Here is an 11,736-nt window from a genome sequence, read left to right as displayed (position 1 = left end):
GGAATGTAGGAAGAAAAACCATCAACTTCTTAGGAGTAACTGGGAAGAAACCCCATTTTTCAGTGTCCCAGGACTGCTCCCCATTTCATTTCAGTTCTTTGTATCCCACAAAAAGGAAATCAGACTTCATCTGAACCTTAGCACACACACAGGAGAGACATAAAGGAGTGGTTTTGCCAAGGAATCAGAGACAGCTCTGACTTAGACCACCACACTTAGCATCCAAGTGGATGGGGCCCCTAGATTTCCAGGGAACTCTGACCCTGTGTAAATCACTGTGGGGGAAACAGAGATAAAGATAATCCTCAGAAACCCACTGTGGTGCAGAGATCCCCCCACCCCCATCTCAGTTTTGGCCCAGCTTGTCTCAATGCCCCACAAAGGAGAGAGGGAAATGAAGAAGTGCAATGATGGAGGGCCCCCTTTCCACCAGAGCCAACAGCCAGGGGAGAAAAGCCATCCATAGGGGCTCCTCCCAGCACCACCCCCACCTCAGGGCCCTGGGTCCCCGCTCTGCCTATAAATTCCCAACCCCACCCACTCACTGATGCCTTCCCTGCCCCGGAGCCCCCTGGAGAGGAAGTGAGGGAGGTCTAGTGCTTGCTTCCCTGCCAAGCTTGGCTGGGGATGTCTGTGGACTCCCATACACTAACCACAGGCACATCATGACTGCCAGGCCTGGACTCCATTACCACCGTCCCTCATCCCCAGCATGGCCGGCTAAGGGCTCCTCCACAGGCCTGACTGAAGACAACACCACTTCCACAAGACAACAGGCTCCGGATTCTGACACGAACTGCTAATAATCTCTAGAATACAATCCAAATCACAAGCTGGAGCCTACTAGACTCAGTTTTAATCATCAGACTGTCTCTTCAAAGCCTTGGAGCCCATGCCAAAAGCAGACCAGTGCCACAGACCCAAAACAGCCCAGGGACCGAATGTGATCACGTGGTGAGTGGTGGTGGCCCGCAACAGCATGCGGGATGAACTCGCAGGGGGGGCAGGGAGAGGTGTCAGTATTCAAGTGGAAACTGGCTAGGGCTCTGCCAACTATTGTTGCCTCTATGGTTCAGTCAGCCAGAGGCCCCAGCAAAAAAGACACCTTCCACCCCCGCAAGGAAGTCTTTCAAGGAGACAGAGGAGGACAGTTTTCTCCTCACCTCCAGAAGAAACTCCAACAGCTTACAGAGCCAGCCCAAGTTTTCCCCCAAATCTCAACCAGGGCCTGTCATACTCATTCTCCTACAGATGGAAACAGAATCCTGGCCTCTCAAGGAATGGTTATTTCCCTGCCACCTTGCAAACTACCTATATGCTCATGAAGGCTTTAAAATTATCAAAATGACTTTAACCTCACCACTTCTGTGTCTGGAGTATTCTTTTGCCCTTACAATTTTGGTAAAGTCTGCTCCGTTATTTTTAGAAGAGTCTCCATACACATCGATTAGCTCAGGCCTGGGCTTTACTGAGTTAGTCACTGCATCTAGGTCAGAGTATGCCCAAATCTATGCATTTTTTACCAGCAAAATTATATGACACAACACTCCTAGTCTCATTGTTAGGGTAAAGCAGCATCACTACTGCCAGGCTAGGGAAACATAGTCAGTATAATCAGCAGCAGCTGTCATTTATTTTTATTTAGCTTAGGCCAAATACAAGATGATCAAAATGGAGTGGGGTAATTCCCCTGTGTGCTTCACCCTTCCTCAGAGGCCTGAAGATCACAGTGGACTCGAACCCTTTGCCACTCCAAGTGTGTCCCCAGGAATAGAAGCATCAGCATCACCAGTGAACTCACTAGACATGCAGAATCTCGGACCCCAGCCAGACCTGAATCAGAATCTGTATTTAACATTCACAGGCATAGTAAAGTGCAAGAAGCCCTGCTCCCAGCTCTACATTCCCCCAGCCATCGTCTACTTGAACATGCACTCTGGCCTCAGATCTGAGAGCAGCCTATGCTCCCCTGAGGCCACTGCAGCTTTCTCCAAGGGTCTGAGTTGCCATGGCAACCCCCCTCTGCAGGCCTTCCACCCACCTGGCTGCACCCTGCCCCGCTGGCCTCCTCCTCCCTTGCCTTGTCTGGGATGGTTAGAAATGTGCGAGGCATTTCTATCCCCAACAAAATGGTTTATTCGTGAGGAAAAAGATCTATTTTTAAGTGTCAACTGCTGGCCCATCCTAGCTCACCCAGTCCCTCTCCTCCTACTTGTTCAATTAGAAAGATCATATTGTTTCCTGGCATACAGTTCCAAGGGCATTGAGCACAGGCAGGGGACCTGGAGAGGGCTCCAAGAACAGCTCTTAGTGAATGGAAACAAGATGATTTCTGCTCAAAGCAATTTCCTCAGCACCCACCCTTTCCTCCCACCATGAACCCCATGCTGAAGGGACGCCAAGGCCATGTGGAAGTAACAGAACACCAACATATGCAAGACATATTTTTTTTACCCTCCAAATACAGCAGAAAAAAAGGAGAGCCAATCAGTTAACTCTCCTTTTATCCCACCCAAGTTGAAACCTTAATAGTCTAATCCCAATTTCCCAGATGATAGAAAGATGAATCCAAGTTTTTCTTATACGGAGAAGTGTGCCCCAGAAAGAAGGATGCAGTATCGAAAGCTTCTGAGCTAGCTATGCCCTGATATTCCGACTTTTTAGGGGGATCTGGAAGTGATCGTAAACAGCTCATTTACCTTACTGTCCTGGTGTACTACAGGGGTGGCAACTACGTCAGGCCATTTGTCTTTCCTCAGCTCACAGCAGATGGCACTAAGTCATCACAGTGCTTTTTGCCACTGATCCTAGATATTGCCTTAGAATCCTTCTCAACAGAGCCCCTGTTCCTACAGAATCTCAGAACCCACCCCAGAACTCCTCAGTCAGGATGTACACTGGAGCAGGACCCCAGGAGACCTGCGTGGTGAGAAGCACTGGTGGAAGCTCCTCACATGGGGTCATGAGGTGAGATCTACTTGCTACCCGTGGTCTAGTGCTCTAGGGTTTCCAACCTCTACGTTCCCAATTCTGTTCCAACGTTTCCAGAGGCTTCAGAAACTGGAGGCTTAGAGACAACAGTTGACCCATTAAATTTTTTTTTTTAATTAGTAGGGTTTAAAAATTGCAAGACAATGTAAAAATCCAGATTTCTGGCTTTTCTTTGGGAGGGGAAAAAACCCCCATACACCTGGCAATACAGGGCTTATATTTCTACCTGACAGAGACAACTAGAGCTAAGAAGTGGCTGCTTGTGGGGTACTTGGGTGGCCTAGTCTGTTAGGCATCTAACTTTTGACAGGTTGTGATTTCCAGGTGGTGATGTTGAGCCCACTGGTGGGACTCTGCTCGGCATGGAATCTGCTGGAGATTCTCTCCCTCTGCCCCTCCTGCTTGTGCTCTCTTTCTTTCTCTCTCAAATAAATCAGTCTTTTTTTTTTTTTTTTTTTTTAATAGCTGTTCTTTTTAGGAAGGACATAAGGTGTTCACTTTACCCCAGTCTCCACTACTCCTCATCTTCTACTCCACTCCTTCCTGCTGCCTACCTGAAAGTGTGACTATACCACAGCGGGGACTGTCGAGTTTGCCAAGTCAGTAAGAATAGCTGCCCATGACAGCAACCTTCACATTCAACCCTTTTCACCAGTCCTGAAGGTGAGCGGCCGCATCTGCGTTGGCACACTTCCCCTTTCCCCACAGGAAAGGAGCAATGCCGTGTATGCTGCCCCTTCTCAGAGCTCCTATCCTGTCTGAGAGCCACAGGCTGCCCGAGGCCTTCAACCAACACTGAACCCTTCCTGCTGTCTCGTGCCCAACACCACACGCACACCAGGAAACGTGACTCTCAACAGCACGAGCCCTCAGTCTGCAGTCTGCTTCAAATTCCCGGCTATGCCGCTCAGGAGCGGTGGGAGGACCCCGGGCCAGCCGATAAACTCTCTGAGCCCATTTCCTCCTCTGTGAGGTCAGGGAAAGCACTTAGCTCAGTGTTCTACGGAGTAACCCAGGGGAATGAACGGCAGAGCGTCTGAAGCGCTCCGCAAAGGGCCTAGTCTACCCGTGTGGCTCAAGAAGGGTGGTGACTTGGGGCGCCTGGGTGGCTCAGTGGGTTAAAGCCTCTGCCTTCGGCTCAGGTCATGATCTCAGGGTCCTGGGATCAAGCCCCGCATCGGGCTCTCTGCTCAGCAGGGAGCCTGCTTCCTCCCTTCTCTCTCTCTGCCTGCCTCTCTGCCTACTTGTAATCTGTCAAATAAATAAAATTAAAAAAAAAAAAAAAAAGAAGAAGAAGGGTGGTGACTGCTGTCGTGGAACATGGACGGCGCTCAACGAAGACCCGTTAACTGATTGACTTTCCCATCACCTTTGACTTGCCCCCACCCCAGAGAAATGGGAGCTTGCACACCCTCTGCTCTGCCATCTGGGTTGGGGATGAGGCGCTGTAGCCCCCAGGGGTCTCTGAACCAGCTGGCCACATCAGCGTCCGAGGATGTGGGCTGGCAGGATAGAGACCTGAAACCGCACAGCCAGGCAAAGCATCTTCCTTCCCCCCACTCACAACTTCTACACAAACCAGCCAACTTTTTGCCCTTTTTTTTTTTCTTAAAGTCATTAGCATTTCCGTATGTCTCCCTTTGAAGTTAATAAAAAATATTTTTAAATTCTATTCCAACCCACATATAACTCTCATCTCACAATGATCTCTGATCTCACAATGCACTTGGGTAGGACCATACATTTTAGCATTTAATGGTCTCTCAATATTTCAAAGAGACTGTATGACTCTCTAGAAAAACTGAGCGGCCTCTAAGGTGATTAGCACCATGTGTGGCAATCAGAAGGTATTTTTTTAAGTACACATACATGCCCACCACATCCAACAATTTCCTTTTCAGGCAAAACGATAAATGTTTTTGGATTTATTTCGCATCAGCAAAGTGCTAAGCAATGTAACAAAATATATGCCATGCCCATCAATATCCATTTCCTTCTGCGCTAAGAGACATGTTTCATGTTAAAAACTATGAAATGGAACTCCTTCAGTTTTCTTTGGAAATGTTTGAATATGTAACAATGAAAAGGGACTGAATTAGGTCACTATCTTGTTTGTTCCCTTAAAAAGAGATGGGTGATGGTCTCTGGGCTGCAGCATTTTATCTGCCAACGCTGCAAAATTGACGGAAGAAACATGCTTTGTCTTTCCAAAAACAATGGTTTCCGTGTTAGTTCCTCCTTTCAGTTCTAACCTCTCTGTCACTGATTTCAACAGGCCAAAGACCTTGGTCTTGGCCTTCCCTTTTAGGAACCATGATGGCCTCACATTCACAGCCTGCAAAATGCAGAGGGCCTGGTGGTCACCTGCACAGACAGGCAGGAGGAGAACTACACTGGTCGTTTTCAGTCTCCCTAAGATGGGGAGGAAGCAGAGGGGTCTGGGACCATTTTGTCCTTGCCCTTGATTCAAGCATCACAGTGCTCCTGCTCCACAACCAGCTTTGACTCCAAAGTGGCGCATCAAAACAGCTGCAAGATTCACCATGTTAAATGGCAGCCCTGGACAGCAGCTCCTCCTCCATGGGGCAGACAATGGTCTCACTGAAGCAGCTCTCTGGGCTGGATGTGGAGTGATCTGCTTGTCTGAGCAAACCGCACAGCCCTGCCAGGAAGCTGTCACCTTGCCATGGAGACATGGAGAGTTGTCATCCCACCCTTAGCCCTTAGTAACAAGGAACCCCCTGTGTTTTCGGTGAGGAAAAAGAGTGCTGACCTCTAGCAGTGCCAGAGGGAATCCCACAAGTGTTCCGAGAAGACCCTGAGGTCTCCAGGAGGGAAAACAGCAGGAATATTAGCACTAAGAAGAAAGGAACAGAAAAAGTCCTTACCTCCCAGGGAGAGGAAGCAGGTCCCTTAATTAATGGCCTGATGCATCACCTGTGAGCAGCAGCCCTATGTCTCCAACTCTCAACCACCCCCACTCAGCCCAGATCTGCCTGGCACTCGCTCTCCAGACAGATGCCAAATCACCCATTTTGAAACGAGTTGTCTAACAGGACTTCTCAGTGGATGGGTAGTGAAGGTGGGGAAGAGGTACCATTTGGGGAAACAGAGCGGTCAGGAAAAAGTGGGGAAGAAAACTTCCATGTATCTATCAATAACAGAACATGAACACACATTGACTGAAGGCCCAAGGAGCTTACGAGTGCTTCCTTTGTGGTTTCCCATCCGAGTACCCCCAGTGAAATTGTGACATGTGGGAGCCCACTGAAGGACACTACAGAGCTCCGATTTCAAATGCAACTGCTGCTTGCAGAAGCTATTTCGCATCTCCTGTTGCATGGAGAACACAGAGGCAGCCCATGGCCTGTCACACCTCACCGGACTCATGGCTGGCCCAGTCACAGAGTCCTTGGGCAACGAGGGGTCCCCTTTCATAAACTCTTTCACCATGACCAGCCTGGCAGCTGACAAATGAGTTACTGAAACAGATTTGGGGAACTCAGGAGCACTCAAAAGGAGTGGGGGGTACATAAAAAAGAAACCCATGAAATACTACTGTGCTGCAAAAACCACACAAAAGAGAACCTGCAGTTCAGGAAAATGGTAATAATTAGGTGCCTGAGCACCTACACAGGAGAGGGCAGTCATTAGCTTGTGCCCACCCAGTCTACAAACAGTAAAAGCCAAAACCACTAAGGCTAAGTTAAACTAGAGGGAAAAGAAAAAAAAAAAAGTATCTCCACTGAAAAAAGGCATTTCTGTAAAAATAACATTAGGATGTTTTGAGTTTGAATTATGACAAGGGTCCACTTTAAGAGGGAAGCCATTTGTAATTCTAGAATCCTTGAGCTATTAAGCTACTGCAATTTAGTAGCTCCGTGACCTTTGGATTTTTTTTTTTTTTTAACTATTGTAGTTAAAGTTTTTGGGCAACTACTTCCACATCCTTGGGAAATAAATTCTCCAGCATTGTGTGATGGCTCTGATTTGCCATCAGGAAAAAAGAAGTGAACAATCTCTAAGGGACCTCACGTTACCCCAGAGCATGCTTTCTCTAGTAGGGTCCCCTGAGAGGCTCAGGTTTCTGAATAGCAACCACTGCTGTGGGCCCAGCAGGGCAGTCTTTATGGAGCTGCCAAACCCACTTGCTTTGTCCCTCTGTGGAGCCTACCAGCAAAGGGAGCTTGCAAATCGCTTCCTGAGACTTCCAGGAATCGCCCTGTTGGGCTCTTCCTTGCTGCGGCCTGTGTGTGTGTCCCGGGAAACAAAGAACACATCTCAGCCTCTCCCTGCTGCCCTTTGAGCTCCAGCCAGGTGGGCTGCCAGCAGGTGTCCACCTCAGTGCTGTGGTCTCTGCACCCTTCCCCTGCACAGGGCCACCACCCCTCTGTTCTTCAAGGTCTAGCTCTGGTGACATCTCTTCCACGGAAGACTTTCCTTTCAGACTATTTGATCCCACCGAATGGGACCAGTCTTTATCTGTACCCCTTCAAAGGCACAGCACTTTCTACAGCATGGTGCGTTTAAGAGAACATCTTCCCTCCCTTCCTGGAGAGCCTCGCGAGCTTCTTGAGCTCTGAATCCTAACCGGACTCATTAACATGCCCATGGGATTGCACACTCAGCGCCTGCTCAGTAAGTGCCTTGGGGACCTGCCTAGAGCCCTGTTTCTGCCTGCAGCAGGGGTGGCAGGTATCCACAGACCTTGCTGGGGCACTGGGACAGTGGGATGGCAGTTTCCCATGCTTCCCAGTGAGGCTCTCCATGCTTCCCACCTTCCTTTGCTGTCCCTCTGAGAGAGCAGAGAATAGCAGGACAGTCATGGCCATAGCTTTGACCTTGAGACAGAGGCCTCAAACTCCAGGGCTGGCTTCCCAGATACAGGGGGAGAAAGCGTTTCTCCTCAGCCAGAGAGTCCCTTTCAGATACACATAGCTGGGGGCCCGAGACAAGAAGATCAGCACAGTGCCAAGAAGGACAATGTCTCAGGAGGTTCAGGAAGAGGCATGAAGCCATCGCTGTAGGTATACTGAGGATAGAAAATGTGACTGCGGGAGGGGTTAACGGGGCAGGGAGAGAGAGGGTTGAGAGGGAGTCTGTCACCACCACCTTTGTCTCTTTCAATTCCAGGCTGGGATGCTAAGGGCAGACCCACCTCCAGGGGGCAGGCAGCAAGCACTCGGCCCTTGGTCTTGCAAGGGGCTGAAAAGGCAGCACAGAGGACTGGTCTGGGACCACGTGGGAAGCGCTGAGAGTGGCTGAGGAAAATCACTGACCACCCACCAGTGCTGAGGTAGGGATGAGGGGGAGACGTTTGTCGTGCCAGTGGAGTTTCCTGTTCTGGGCTCAGCGCAGCCCCTTGGGTAGCTCTCTTCTAGACGTTGTGCACCTCCCTTGCTTCACGCCCCCAAGCTGTGAAGGCCTCCTTCCCAGTCTACTGCAAACAGCCAACTCCAGAGGGCAGGGACCAGGAGTGTCTCCCTGACTCCACCACGACCTCCCAGCATCTAGTGCACACAGCAGGAGCCCAGTAACGACCCACTGAATGACACCTGTGAGGTAAAACAGAGCTCAGACTTTTAGTTTTAGTTTGGAATCGTCACAGTTAGCACATTAGAGAGCAAAGGGCAACTCATCCTCTCCATTCCTGGACTTACGTCATAGGGCACAGGGTGGGCATATAAAATCTCCAAATCAAAGTCAGAAGCTGCCTTCTTATGTATGGGGCTACCGTTTCCCAGAGAAGAATTAGTCAGGAAAACCTCTCTTGTGACTTTTGTCAACAGGATGAATATGCATCATTTGTCTGAACCCTCAAGTCACGGGCACGTGCAGATGCAGTGGGGACCCGTGGCTCTGCTGACTATTGCAGTTTCAGAGTAGCTGGTTCTGGCAAGGCCAGGCCACCTTGGTGGGGGAAGTCAGTCCAATAGCAGAAAAGTATGTTAGGAAGCGCTGGGCCGTATTCTGGCATGCGTGCATGCACACATGCACGCACGCACGCACACACGCACACACACCACAAAAACAAAGACAACCGGGGCGCCTGGGTGGCTCAGTGGATTAAGCCACTGCCTTCGGCTCAGGTCATGATCTCAGGGTCCTGGGATCGAGTCCCACATCGGGCTCTCTGCTCAGCAGGGAGCCTGCTTCCTCCTCTCTCTCTCTGCCTGCCTCTCTGCCTACTTGTGATCTCTCTCTGTCAAATAAATAAATAAAATCTTAAAAACAAAACAAAACAAAAAAAAAAACAAAAAAAAAAAAACAAAGACAAGCACTGAAGCCACTGTTTGGGCAGCCAGTTAACTAACTGCCTCTTAGTCTGCTTCTCAGTAACTGGGTCAGAATCTGAACTTTTCTTTGTCTTCCTTTTTCTAAAAGAAAACATTCCCTAACCAAAATATGGAATTCATCTGCATGGTAATCCCAAGTGGAGAACAGACTCATTTCCTCCTGATCTGTGTCTCACTCACACCCACTCACTCTTGTTTCTCATGGACAATGAATGGAAATACCCCCCTGTAGGAATCTCAACCGCCCTCTTTGGAACAGATGTTTTGGAACTCCCTGACAAGCTGCCCGTCCCTACGAGGCAGATCGCACACGTTCACAGGCCGTCGGGTCCGACGCTTCTGAGCGCCCAGCTCCAGCAAGTCTCACAAGAGCTCAGATCACTGTTCCATGAGATCAGATACAATTCTGTAGTTCAGCAACTTTTTCTCCATGTCCCCTTTCAGCAATATGCCCCATCAGGAGGCCACTTCGAAGGCCCTAATCCAGCAAAGTCATTGTCATCTGCTACAGAATCAACAGTGGGATTTCTCAGCCCCATCTCTGCAAAGATTAGATGGTCGAATCCTTCGATGAAAACATTACTCTCAGGAAGTGAGCCAGGCACTTGGGAAAGAAAATGAACTTGTGTAAGCCACCAGGGCACTGTTCATAAATTTCTGCTAGGCTAACAGGGCCCTCGTGGCCTGAGAGAGTTACTGCTCAATACTTCCTAAGCACCCACAGAAGTTCATGTTTCTCCCTGAGGGCCTCACTTGCTCCAGGAGAGAAATGCACTACAAGCTCTCGTCTTGTTTAAAACTGTGATGCGTGGAGGCAGACCATTCAAGCCACCTGGATGTGCTGTGAAATGGTCTTACCAACAGTTCTAGCTTTTCCAAATGCACCTATAAAAACAAAACTAAATGCTTGTTATATTCACTCTTTAGGGGACCTACTTTGCTCCAGAGTCAATGGACCACAGAGAAGTTTCTGCAGAACCCAACACACTTGCTTGAACAATCTGGTTATTGGCCAGAGTAAGGAATAGGTTTGTGTGTTTTTGGAAGGCCATGAACTAAGGCAAGAGCAGACACCCAAAAAGAGACCTCTCCTTACCCAGAGTTTGTGAAGGCCATGATACAGAGGATGAACCGGAGAAACTAAGGAATCTGGGAGAAGCCACCTGCACTTAAAACCTTAAAACCTATGAAACGTTATTCCCATCTGTCTTAGCAATGGGCTTCAATAGTTCTGATCTCTACTGCACCAATAAAAATTTGCATGAGTCTGTGAGCCACTAAATCCAGGCACAAACATACTTCTAGAGCTGCACATGCCTGCTCAGTATTAGTACACACGGTTAAGGTTAGACTACTGGCTCCTTTCCTCTCAATTCTTTTTTCCATCAATGAGGACTGTTTACATGTAACACTAAATTTCAATTTTATATGGAGTGAACTTTGACTGAAATGACCATAAAGTTGTAATTATGATTAAACAAAAAAGACATTTTCTCAAACCAGGTATCCTTGCATACTCCATTCACCAAACCCATTAGGAAGAAAAAATATGCATACATGCATACACATGCACACACACCAAGATAAAAATTTAAAAAGGGATTAACAGAACAAAGGCAATATAGTGAAACATTTAAGGACATAAACTCTAGCCCAAGGGACCCCTCCCCAGCACTATCACTTTATCAGCTGTGTGACCTTAGGCAAATTAGTCTCTGGGCCTCAGTTTCCCCATGTGTGAAATGGAGATAAAAGAATATACATTTCCTAGCATGGATGATTCATCTTGAGGCACAGTGTCCAGTTGCTTTTATCATGTGGTTCTTACTAACCTCAACTCCAGGGCCCGCTGGTCCTTACTTACTTAAGAGCGACACAATATGTGCAGGTTACTGCACATATGACCATAACTGGCCTCTTGTTCCCCTTGCCACTTCAAGGTCACAGTCTACACGTTCTGTTTATACTGACAAAGAGTTTCCTGATGACACAGTAGTTACACAGAAATGTCTATTTGTTTAGTTCTTTGCTTTTTGCTGCTTCCAAATGTCTGTGGATTGATCTATGTGGATCCCAGAAATGTAATCGTTAGTTGCTTAGCTAAAGAGGCTTCTCTCTGTGTTTGTTTTTACTAGAAGTCAGTCCTCTGAACCTGTGGTTTGCAAACTTTCTTTTTGAGCATGGAACGCTGTTTATCAAACAGAATCTGACAGGCAACCCTAGATGCGTTCACGAACCAGCTAGAAGCAGAGCTGGGGCTGATTATAAAACAGGAGTTGACCAGGGCCGCCTTGCCCCCATGACCACCATCACCTCCAGCAGCCCCTAAAACGCCTCTAGGAACTGTAGCAACAGCCAACCTCTGTGGAAGACGCTCAGTGTAAGCTTGGATCCAAACCACACTTCCAGTTTGGATCTCAGAGCCTCTAAACACCATGCGGCCTGAACT

This window comes from Mustela nivalis (assembly GCF_964662115.1).
Source record: "Mustela nivalis genome assembly, chromosome: 3".
Lineage (NCBI taxonomy): Eukaryota > Metazoa > Chordata > Mammalia > Carnivora > Mustelidae > Mustela > Mustela nivalis.
Note: the sequence above shows the minus strand (reverse complement) of the source record.